Source organism: Gallus gallus, chromosome 4 (genome assembly GCF_016699485.2).
Source record: "Gallus gallus isolate bGalGal1 chromosome 4, bGalGal1.mat.broiler.GRCg7b, whole genome shotgun sequence".
Classification (NCBI taxonomy): Eukaryota; Metazoa; Chordata; class Aves; order Galliformes; family Phasianidae; genus Gallus; species Gallus gallus.
In genome coordinates, this window is record NC_052535.1 from 2,706,812 (window position 1) to 2,718,838 (window position 12,027).

Genomic DNA, 12,027 nt, shown 5'->3' on the forward strand with positions numbered 1-12,027 from the left:
TGGACCAAGCAGACTCTGCATGCTGGTGGGTCCAGAGGAAAGTCAGTCAGAGCTGCAACTGTTACGTTCTTGGCTGTGTTGCAGCCAATGAGTGTTTCAATAAAGGAATGCTTTCTCCTTTTATTTAAGAAATCCATTCCCTCTTCTATGCAAAGCATACAGTAATAGTAACAGGAAGCATCATTAACCTTCCTCTCGATTGAGGAGGAAGTGGTTGACTGCACTAAAATTACAACCAGTGGTATGTTGGGTAACTAATGGGAATGCTAATTGAAGACAATGTCAGAGGAGAAATGTCCTCGGGATAGAGCTGCCAGTGGTGCTTGCAACCATCTCATTCTCACTGCAAAGGGCAGCAGTAAAAAGGGAAATGACAGAGGGCAAAGCTGAAAGATGGGCAGAACTGCTGCAGGTTTACTGTGCCCTAATCAGAGGCAGTGTGCTGCTTTGCAGCCAGTTTAATTTCAGCTCAGCGTTGAGTTCCGTGGGATGGAAATTTAAGTGTGCTGGAGAACATTACTGCCTGTTTTTCTGTGGCAGTGAAAAAACTTAATGGTTTACTCGTTGCTCTGCTTTATTCTATTTTGTTTCCTAAGAGTGTTCTATAAAATCTGCATATCCCAAATTGCCCATGCTGACTTTTTAACGAGGAAACAGCTATGTGCTCACACCTTGGGAATTTGGATGTCACCAATTGAATCAGCATAGCAGGTTGAAGTGAGATGGATGGAAGGGGTAAAGGCTCTCTTGTTCCACACTGCTCCGAGTTGCTTGGTGTCTATGGAAGAAAATGGTGTTCTGTGTTTGAGAACACCATTGGGAAAATTGGGCTCTTTCTCATGATAGCCATGTTAGACCAAAATGAGAGTTTATCTTCTGCTCTCTTGTGAATGTGTGTTTGGGAATTGCTCTGCTGGATTGAAGTTTCGTGTTTGTTTTTGTTTCAGTTCACCAAGTGTGCTGTTGTTGATGAAGTAGATGTTCTGGAGATGTACAGATAGTGTATGTATATATTGTTTTATCTTCTTACACGCTATGAAACCATTCAAAGTAACAGCTGAGCGTCATTTTATGTAAAATAAGAATTGCCCTTTGCTTTAGTTAGTAGCATCCAGTATTACTGAAACAGGGTTTAAATATTCTCTCATTCTGTTTTTGGGTTTTTTTTTTTTTTGCTCTATTTATTTTTTTCTATTTCTATGATTTTATTTATCAGACCTGTGCAGGCAGATTGGAGACAGAAAACATGAACAGGGGGAAAAATGGATGAAGCTGTTCAGTTGCTGGTTCCCACTTCTTTTATGTAAGCACTTCTGGGGGAAGGGGTAAGCATAGCATGTATCCTGCCTTGGGCACTCTCCTTGAAGCCAATAGGCAGAACCATGCAGAGAAAAGCTTTTCCATAGTGGTTCAGTGTCTGTGCTGTGGTCAAAAAATGTTGTGGTCATCCTCTTAAAGATGAGGGTAAATGGAAAAAAACATTTCTAATTGCTTGTGGAGTAAGAGAGAAAACAACTTGCTCTTGAGTCTTGGATTTATAACCTTAATAGTTTATTGCTTTCTAGTTACTTCTCTCCAAGATCTGTCATCGTTATATTGTCCCCATTGCTTTTCCAACATTTAATTACATTAGTTCACCGATGAACTATTATTAAACAACTGCAATCTACTTTAATAGCTGGTTTTCTAATTAAATACCTGTAATGTTTTTGTTCTCAGTCCTTGGCTTCAGGCATCTAACTTGTTGCTATCCAGTGTCCTGGATCTCTTCAGTATTTTCATTCCTATTCAGACGTACTTGTGCTGGGAGAGCTTGTCTCTGGAAGCCGTGGGGGGGGGGGGGAGGGGGGTGGTTGAAACATCAATTAGAAGTCTATTCCTTCCTGCACAGGAACTTAAAAAGCAGGTTTGTGTCTTTGTTGTGCTCAGGAACACACAGGAGTTGCCCAGGGTGCGTCCGGTTTGACTGTACCTCTCTGCAGGGTCCTGAGGAATGACAGCCATGCGACACAAATTGAGCTCATTTTTCAGTGTTTTTTTTTTGTAGCTTTTGTTATTACTTTTTAAAGATAATTCTGAATAGTTGCCAGCTCAAATGCATTACTAAACTGCCTGCCAAATACAGGAAAATGTTCTAATATCAGTACAGAACCCTCAGTGCCCTGACGTTATCCTCCTACTGCACTGGCTTTAAACATTTACCCGTTTCAGGAGAACAGCAACTCAATTAAAATCAGTAAGCAAATGCAAATTATATTTAATTTAAATATTTATAGAATTTTTTTTAAGCTTTCAAATCAGAATTAGATGTTGAACAGCAAAACTGGTGGCATCTGAATGGTAATTTTACTTCTGAGCCCAATTAGGAAACTAGTCAGGAATGCAGCTAATAAGTTGTTATATCTGAGGAAATATTTTATGAAGTTTTCTGTACGCAGGGCTTTTAAAAACAAGTGTTCTTATGGAAAAGAAATAGTTTGGAAAAATTCTCTTGTGATGGATTTTCAAAGTCTTACACATGATCTCTTGGCTGTATGAGAGATGCAGTTCTTCCCATTGTCCTGAATTCAATTGTGAAAAAAATCTAATAAGCTGAAGAGATGAAAAAATGCCAATATGCAGATACACTTGATTTTTTTTTATGTTCAACATGTTAAATTGAAACATGAGATTATCCCAGGTAATTTTAATTAGTCAATACGTATAAAACGTGTATATACATATTTTCAGAGTAGAAGTACAGACCTTCATGAGGATGTTTTAAAAAAATCTCAAGTTTGTTCCAATCTTTAATGAATGATTAAATTATTAGGATGAGTGATGAAATAATTGGGATTAAAATCTCTCATGATATCCCTCCAAATCCTAAAGCAGTATCATTTTCATAGTTCAGAGCCCTTTGAATCATTTTCTCCTAAGTGGTTCAGCCCTGACTAATAAACTGCTGGGGCTTCTTCAGGGCCAGGTCTAGACTCTTGGACTGTCACTTCTGTTTCCCTTAAAAATGGTTTTATTCCCTACTATGCTGTTTTGCTTTGGAAGACAGAACGCAGGAGAGTGCCTTCAGCATCAAATGGAATAGTACAGCAAGGTCTTCAGTGGGATTTTTGACCTGCACACAGTATACATTACGTTGCATCCTTAGGCTGCTCTAGTGAGATGGAGTTGCCAATTGAGAGTTACTTTTGTTGGAGAAAGGACTTTTCAAAGGCAGAGGTTTTGAGGTGCTTAAAAACAGACAGCAATGTGGAGCCAAGAACATGTAATGACTGTTCCACCACAGGATCCTCTCATGCAAGAACACAATGTCCAAGTCTCCTGCACCTTATGCTTGGCTTTCTTCCATCTTTCAAGAGCACTGATGGCTTGGCTTTCGGTATGTTAATGTGAAAGTAAGCCTGTGGTATAGCTGAGATCAGTTATTTTTAGTAACTTTCCTGTGTATTTCCATGCTTAGAGATATCAGTTTTTGTTTCTGAGCTGATCCTGCTTTGGGGCTGAACTGGTGGCACAGACACTGTGTACTGAAACCAACGTGTATCTGCTAACAGCCTTCCCTGTAGTGCTGCATCTTTTCTTCCTCCTTCCCACTCATTTTGCACTTCTGCACTGTTAGGTGTCCACAGAAAACTTTTGGGCACAGATTTCCATCTTTCTTGGGTGCTTTACAGGCTTTAGCAGAATGATCCTTGGCTGGTGCTGCTTCAGGGCTCTGGGGTCTGCATCAGTCAGTGCATAGGGCGCATTGGTAAGTGTTGTCAGTTTGTTTTCCTTAAGCCTTGCTGCAGCGATGTTTTGGAGCAAGAGCTGTTCAGTTCCACACATCCATAAGGATGGGGAAGGGTCTGGAGAGAAAGACGTATGAGGAGCAGCTGAGGTCCCTTGGTTGGTTCGGCCCAGAGCTGAGGGGAGCCCTCATGGCAGCCTACAGCTCCTCACAGGGAGCGGAGGGCAGCGCTGAGCTCTGCTCTCTGTGACAGCGATAGGACCCAAGGGAGCTGCATGGAGCTGCATCAGAGGAGGGCCAGCTGGAAAGGGTTCTGCACCAGAGAGTGGAGGGCATGGAACAGGCTGCCCAGGGCAATGGTTACGGCACCAAGCAGCCAGAGTTCAAGAAGTGTTAGGACCCCACTCTCAGAAATATGGTTTAAATTTTGGGTGGTCCAGCGTGGGGTTGGACTCAGTGATCCTTGTTGGGTCCTTTTCAATGGAGGATATTCTATGGTTCTGTGCTAACCCTGGCCTGGGCTCCTGCACAGGGCTGACCCTCCCTTCCTGCCGTGCTGTGTTTCACAATACGTGCAGTAGCTCATGGCTACAATCATAATGGCAAAAAGAAGCTATTTACTGTTCTGGGTAAATTAGTTGGAGATTGATGAATGAGAGGAACAAGATGAAAGCTAGATACTAGTGTTTGTTTTTCTTGTATTCCACCACACTGTTTTTCATTTCTTTCTGATGTTTCAGACTGGTATCTAATCGTGTTGTAAACATAACCAGGGAGAATAAGCAGAGGTGGAAACGTGCTAAGTTTCAATTGGATTACTGAAGGGCAATTTCCAAAGCCATCTGAATCTACTACAGCCGAATTTGACTCTGCTGTTTCATAGAGTTTTTAATTGATTAATGTATGTATTTAATTTCATGGGCTTTAGTAGCTTTTTTTTTTAATGACCATTTGAATTTGTTTCTGTTTATGGGTGACTCAGATTATTTACTTCTCTAGCTTGGGGGTGCTGCAACATCATATGTCATGCTATGCTGGCTTTGATAGTCCACCAGTGACTGCAAAAAGTAGAAATTCTCCTTGTTGCACAGAAATCTGTTGTTATATTCCCTCTGTTAATTTGTCACATATGATACTTTAATTACCAAAGTTAATGCTTAGGGATCCCATTGCTGAAAACTTCTGTGACAGATTAAAGCTTAGCAGCTAGAGCTGGTTTGTTGTGTTGGCAGAGGAGTGATTCCAGTGAGCGTGAGCTTGTGTCGCTTTAAGTGGGGGAAGAAATTTAGTTGTAAAACAGACTAAATAAACAAGTCAAGTGGAGCACAGAGTGCTGTGAGCTTTCAGTGATTGTGTGACGAACGCTCCTTGTATCTGAAGCTGTTAATTGTTGGCAATTTTTGCTTGGTGTTGTGAGGTTTAAATTGGCCATAGCTACGCTTGATCATAAAATACTAAAACCACAATGAATTCTGAGTTAATCACAGCTGACCAAGTCATCCAATTAACAGGAGTTTATCTAATGGACTAATTTAATGAGGGTATGTGAAATTTACTGCATAGAAGCCACAAAAAGGTTGAGATTTAAAGGATGAACAAAATTCTTCATTCCAATCTCTCTCTCTCTCTCTCTCTCTCTCTCTCTTCCTTTCCACTGAAGGTCTCCGTGGCATATCTCCAACCCGGTCCAGCTCTGTGCCATCCACTAGTGCAGAGTTTCACAGAGAGCCTGCTAAAGACATACTAGCAAGACCCTGAGTCACAGATGGAGCAAACTGTCGTTGATTGTGACCCTGTGGCCCCAAATCCTCTCGGGATCAGCTACCAGAGGGACTGAACTTGGCTCTTTTCTGGAAGTTATTTGCTGCCTGGGACCTTTTCCTTGTGAATGAAGGCTGATGGATACACGTGTCTAGGTGACACTGTGTGACAGATGCTCTCTGTGCCCCAACGCCCTGCCCTGGCCTTGCAGCCACGCACCAGATGTGCAGACTGCAGCAAGAAGTACCCTCCCCTGAGCACAGATGCTCTCTTTCAAGAAAAAAGTAAGTGTTGGGCATTAAATACTTGTCAAACTTATTGCTGTATGCTCAGATGACAAATACTGTCCCTCCGTACTGCATAACTGTGTTGACTGGTTTGGAAACTAACCTGGTTCTGTGGGGGGCAGACAGGTCTCTGAGATAAGGTGATATGAAGTGGTTCCAGGACTCTCTTTAGGAAGTTTTACTTGCTTTAAAATACTTCATTAGCAAACCCTGCTTCTTACTTCTTTTGTTTTACCTAGCTCCAGGTGTCTTCCATCTCTTATTCTAAGTTGATATGTGCTTTAGCTAAAATGTTCTTGTCGGCCAAACCAGCGCTGGGTTCATCTACAGGATAGTCTGACTGTTCATCCATCTCACTTCTTTACAGTCTAAGCTGAATCTCAGGGGACTAATGCTCTGAACCAAGTGGCTTCAGGCTATTCTTCTGGAAAACAGAGGTACTTAGGCCTTTGTAAAGAAAATAATTTAGTCATCAGTGCAAGAGACCTGTCTCCAAGCCAACCTACTTGGAAAAATTGCCAGTGCAGTAATTGCAAACATTTTGTCACAGTAATACTGATGATGCCTTTCTGTTATTGCCAGCATTTCTTTCTCCCTCTTACTCTACAGGACAACTGTTCTTGCATCTTCCTCTGTGGTCCTGCATTAGAAATGATTTGTAATTTGTGATTGATGCCGCAGGAATGGCTATTGAGCAGAGTTTTCCTTTTGTTTTCAGTATGTTTTCCTGCATACTGATACAGCTAAAGCCATTTGGAAGGGAGAAATATGTTGCTGCAGTGCTGCTGGCAGGGCAGTAAGCTTTTTTACCTTCCCAATTCTGTAAATCCTTTTTCTGAAGGATCCTGATTCTTTGTACAAGGTGGAGGAAATTCCAGATAAGTCTTTGCCCTCCTCCCTTTGCCTGCCAACCTGTCTGATCAGCAACACATAGAATCATTAAGGTTGGAAAAGACACTGAATTCATCAAGGTCAACCATCAACCCATCCCCCCCATGCCCTTAACCATGCCTCTCAGTGCCACAGTGCTGGGTTGCAGGTACTTGGGAACACACAGCTGAGGGGCTGATGCAGTTCTCCCTCCATCCACTCCTGATGTGCTGATTGTAGGCAATCTCATCCAAATAACAGCAATTTCCTGCCCTCTCTTCAGGTGTTGGTGTATCAGTGTTTCTATGTACAGCTTAGCCTGCAGAAATACAAATTAAAGTACAGGTTGGTCTACAATTGCAAAGTTAGTGCAGAGGTTTGGGCTTCCTTATTTTTAACTTTGCTTCCCTTTTGACAATTTTTTTTTTCCTCAGTATTTTGAGAACGCAAACAGATGCAGGGGCTGTTCAAGTTCTGCTTAAGGAAAGCATTCAGTTTTCCTCTCCTGGCAAGGACAGGAATTATTTGTTAGAATCTGTGTAAGAGGAAATAACTTTCTGGTGGAGAAATGAACAAAAGTCTCTAACAGCACTGGCACATTATTGCTTGTAGATTTTGGTAGTTTGTTACTGAAGATTTGTAAGTTAGAAAAAAATAAATATTTCCATGAAAAATCCACCAGTTTTGCTTTTGGTTGCAGTGTTGCTGTCTAGCAGTAAATATACATTTGAGAATAAATGTGAAGAGCCATGCAGGTTGCTTCTGGGGGAGCATTTCTGCATATCTGCCCGTTGATGACTGCAATAGAATAGCTCTGTGTTATCCCAGAAGAGACAAAGCCCATCCCAACCTCCTTGTGTGCTCTCCCTCTGTGTTGAACTTGGGAACACAACCATCTCATTTTTATATATCTTGATTAATCATCTTCTCCCATCCACTGGCTGCCCCCTAAGAACAGTAACTTTTCATTTAAAAAGAAAATAAAATTAGTGTCCGAGTATATTTTTAAAATGCCTTCCATCCTTGCATTTCCTGGTTCTGCCCTCCCATTGGGAGTGTTGCTTGCTGAAAGAGCTTCCCTTATTCCAGGGGTGATGGGTAGGAGGGATCCATGTGATGGCCTATCGACAGGATTTACCAACTGCCCTGCTACTCATCTGCTGGATGTAGGCCAGGATATCCTGACTTCAGTGTTCAGAAACCAAGCAGAGAAGGCACCTCCAGCTGGATTTCATACAGAACTATTTGTCTGTGAAAGTGCCAGCAGATTTAAATTACTGCTGCTCTTGTCAACAAGTTCCTCCTGCATGTTCTGTAACGATTAAGGTCCTTAGAGGTTTTGGATCACTTACGTTTCTCAGTGTAGCTACAGATTGTGAACATAAGGGTTGCATCAAGTATATTAAATAATGAATTGAAAGGCAGAGGTTCCTTTTCTTCTCTTTGTTGTCAGTAGAAAAATTCCTGCTGACTCCACTTTGTTGCTACTGCAAAAGATAACCTGATCAGGTAGCTAAATGTTAACTTCAAACTTGCCAGCTATTTTACTTGATGTATAATTGCTCTCAGAAACAGCTGCTGCCTTGCTGCTACCAGTGCCAGGGAGCATTTTGTTTGATGACTTAATCAACGTGTTATTCTATCAGGAGCCATTTGTGGATTCAAATATGGATGTAGGGTGATATTTTCTTTTCTTTTTTGGAATCGCAATTGCAGTTGAGGGCATCTCCGTGAAGAAACTAGTTGGAGAGAAACTTCTTTGCAGCATCACGGTGTTGCAAATATGCAGAGCAGACTTTCCAGCAGCCTGTGAAAAATGCATCTTCCAGTGTTCCACTGGTCCCATGGACTTATGCTGAAAGCTTTCAGCTGGTCTGCAGGTTCTTTATTAAATGGAAAGGAAAATAATTGGCACTTGTTTGGGGATTTCATTTTCCAGGCAACAAAACAGATTAGAGCAAAGATAACGAAAAAAATAAAAGCAACAGAGAAATATAATAATCATTGCTTATTTGTCTATCCGTACAACCCATTTCTGATGGCTGTGACGTGGATGCTCTGTGTTGATTCCCACTTTGTCTCAGGTGATGTATGCTGTTGATCCATCATTGGTTAGGTGGTTACATGAAGCCTGATGCGGTCTGTCAAAAAATGGTGGTAGGAAATAAGTGTTTGTAGGGAATAAAAAGCAAGCTAGAAATAGCAGTCTCTTATTTCTTTTCTGGATAACATCCATGGGCTTTCCAGTTTCTTTATGATCCCTTGGTCTGTAGAACTGGCCATGTTGTTAGGTGGAGCAAATCACAAAACTTCTAGGTTAAGTCTTCAGTATGGTGCTCAATTTTGCCAGAGCGGATCCTAGGAATGATAGGCCCATTACCAGGGAAATCATGTCCTTCTGACTTATACCAGCTCAACAAATGGGGTCTGATTGTATGTTTCAGACATCGTTGCTCTCCCTGGATTTGTTTCTGTGCTCAGCAGTGTGGATGGGCAGTTTTCTCTTTTGTCTTTTTAAGAGTTTATGAACTGTGGAATAGCTGTTGCTTGTCCTCTTTGAAAATGAATGAGATAAATATTTAGCAGTGCTTTTTCTGGACATCAGCGGTAGCATCTGGAAGCAGACTACTGGGGAACAGCCATTTCAGGTTCGTTCTGCTCTTTTCCTTGGTTTCAGCTCCCTAACTAACAAGAAGTCCAATCAAATGCACCATTGAGAGGGTTCAGAATACTAACACACCCTCGCTCAGCATTTACAGAGTTTTATTTCTTTAAAAGACAGAAAAAAATGAATCTTTCTGCTCCATTACAAAGACTGATGCCTTTTATACTGAGCGAAGCTTTACTTGTTAGGTTTTGTTGTTGTCGTTGTTTTCCCCTAGATATAAATTCCATCGGAACTCTTTATTGCCACATTGCATGGAAAGCCTCTTCTACATATAGCATTTTAATAATATTTCAAAAGCCGATATTTGGTGACTTCTGGAAGAGACATTTCCATCTGGATTTAGCTTCTGTGGTTCTTGATTCTAGCTGGTGTTTGTCACTTCAGTACATCCACTAACGCAGTTTATTTTTTGGGGGGGCACAGTAAAAAGGTAAAGTTATTGCTATTGACCTTTGAGCACGTGGATCAGATTTCATGTTAAATTTTCTTCTGAAAGGTATTGCAAAGTAGAGATGATCATAAAATCATATTTTTGTGATCAGCTTCTTTGGTTCTCAAGACGCCATTTTTCCATTTGTAGAACCTCAGATCCAACAGCGTGAAGGTCAGATTTTCATTTGATAAAACTCTTTATTTACTGGGATTGCATCTAATCTTGTTCTCTCAGTATTTGTGTGCCTGCAGTTCTGTTGAGCTCAGCATAAGTGGGACCAAAACCAGAACAACCGTGTTTATCCTGAAGGCCATGATAACAAACTCACTCTGCGTGTCTCAGAAGAGATGGTAATTCTTGCTGAATTTTAACTTGTACCTAAACTGTATGTACTAATTTGGTTCCTATACTGCCAGTCATCCACAACAGTGTAAGACTTGTCCCATCCTCTGCTTTGGAGATTGCTCATCATTAGATAATCTTGTTTTTTCTCTTCTTTCTTTTCTCCTTAATATCTTCCTAACTAGGGATGCCCAATTACGTCCTAATTGTCTTTCCTCTTTTTATGGACCAGCTCTCCTTCTGACTGGGGACTAATGCTGGCCTGCTTTCTTTGTTGGATATTCTTGCATATTTTAGTAGCTCCTTTGAGAGAAGCTATTAAAAAAAAAATAAATCCCTAATTTATCCAGCTTGTGGGTAAGCAGGATTTCAAATGCTTCAATTCACTTCATAACTCCCTGTAATGAGCAGGAGGGGGAGCCTACCTGTTTTCTAAAGCTTAGCGTCTCTAGCTATATGAACAGAAATGTAACCATTGTTACTAACATCTACTTTCCCCTGCTTATTTTAACACTTCCTGGATAGGTTAATCAGTACTTTTGACTGCAATATGTGATGATGATCCGCAGTCATCCAGGATAGGTTGCATAAGTGTATGTTCTAAGCGTTAAGCGAGGGTATGCATACTGTGTCCTGAGGACGTTTCTTTCAGCAGCAACATTTTCAGCTTGCTTCTTTGCAGATCTTTCAGGAGGCTTTTCCTAGTTTATTCTTAGCTTCTCCTGACACCCACAAATGACTGCAGAAGGACGGGTTATCTCCATTGCGTAATGACTGTTAGCACACAAGACTCTTGCACTTCTTTGGGCCAATAACTGTAGGAGAACAGCTGACCCTTACCTTCTTTTATTTCAAGAGGTGGCACTGACTCATGGTGCTCCGTAACCTTGTGGGGGATTCTTCCATAAAAGCAGTGATGCATTAAGAGTAGAGGTAGATGGGGTGGCAGAAAATAGCTTCAGCTACTGTGAGTTATTTGTGTCCATTTGGCAACCTGCTTTTATCCTCACATTAATACCATATTGCCCTGGTGTTCTGACATATGAATTAACAGCATAAACAGTTATGAAATAACAACTATTTTATTCCAAGACTTGTGACTGCAGTAAGATTGCTGGATGCTTTGGGTGATGACCTCCTTAACTTAGTCCTATATATGCTGGTTTTGTGATGGGTACTTTTTACAGGGTGACTTGGAGCATTTAGGGAATGGTTTCAAATGAAGAGAGGGGAGATTTAGATTGGATATAAGGAAGAAGGAGTGGTGAGGCCCTGGAACAGATTGTTTAAAGTGGAAGCTCCATCCTTGGAGACCTCCTGGAAGGTGGCTTGCTATTATCATGAGAAAATACTGAAGGCCTTATCTTCAAGCCCTGTAAAATGACCTTAGTCTGGCAATGTGATGTATGAGGTGCAGAGGGGTTCTCACACAGTTACTCTGGCTTCGTTTTGCCACTCAGAAGGAACGTGGAAGGGACTGAGCCAACTCATGAATTTCTTCAGCGTAGCCCTGCAGAGTGGCTTATTGGAACCATCACAAACAAGACATCTGTCTGACATCCTGCAGTGAAAGTCGCAGCTACTTGTGCAATATCCATCACTCACCACAGTTCTTTGGCTCCTTAGCAGGCCAGTAATATTGTCTTATTAAAGTACATTTTGTTATTATTGTATTCTGTAAGAGTACGAAAGGACTTCTGGGCTAGAGAGGAACAATCCCCTCTGACATATGCCATGAGAAGGACACCAGGTCTGGAAGTCAATTCGATACGTAAGGCTTCATTTAATATCCCCCAGTGACCTTTTGCAGGAGGAGATCTGAGGGTGTTAATGCCCAGAGTAGTCTGCGAAAGGGTATGTGCTTTTAATCAGCTTCCAATAGTAGGATCATAAAGCCATTAATCCTTTTAGTATTCTGCTTTTATGATCTCTATCTGTT

At 41.3% G+C, this 12,027-nt stretch overlaps 1 protein-coding gene across 7 annotated transcripts in view; it reads left to right on the plus strand.

The window, feature by feature from the left end:
• HTR2C (5-hydroxytryptamine receptor 2C) overlaps positions 1-12,027 on the plus strand; it is a 239,929-nt gene that overhangs the window by 163,706 nt on the left and 64,196 nt on the right. For all 7 annotated transcript variants that reach the window (XM_046940307.1, XM_004940650.5, XM_004940651.5 and 4 more), the window contains exon 2: positions 5,388-5,772. The gene's annotated coding sequence lies outside the window, so the exon portion shown is untranslated. The remainder of the gene's footprint in view (positions 1-5,387; positions 5,773-12,027) is intronic.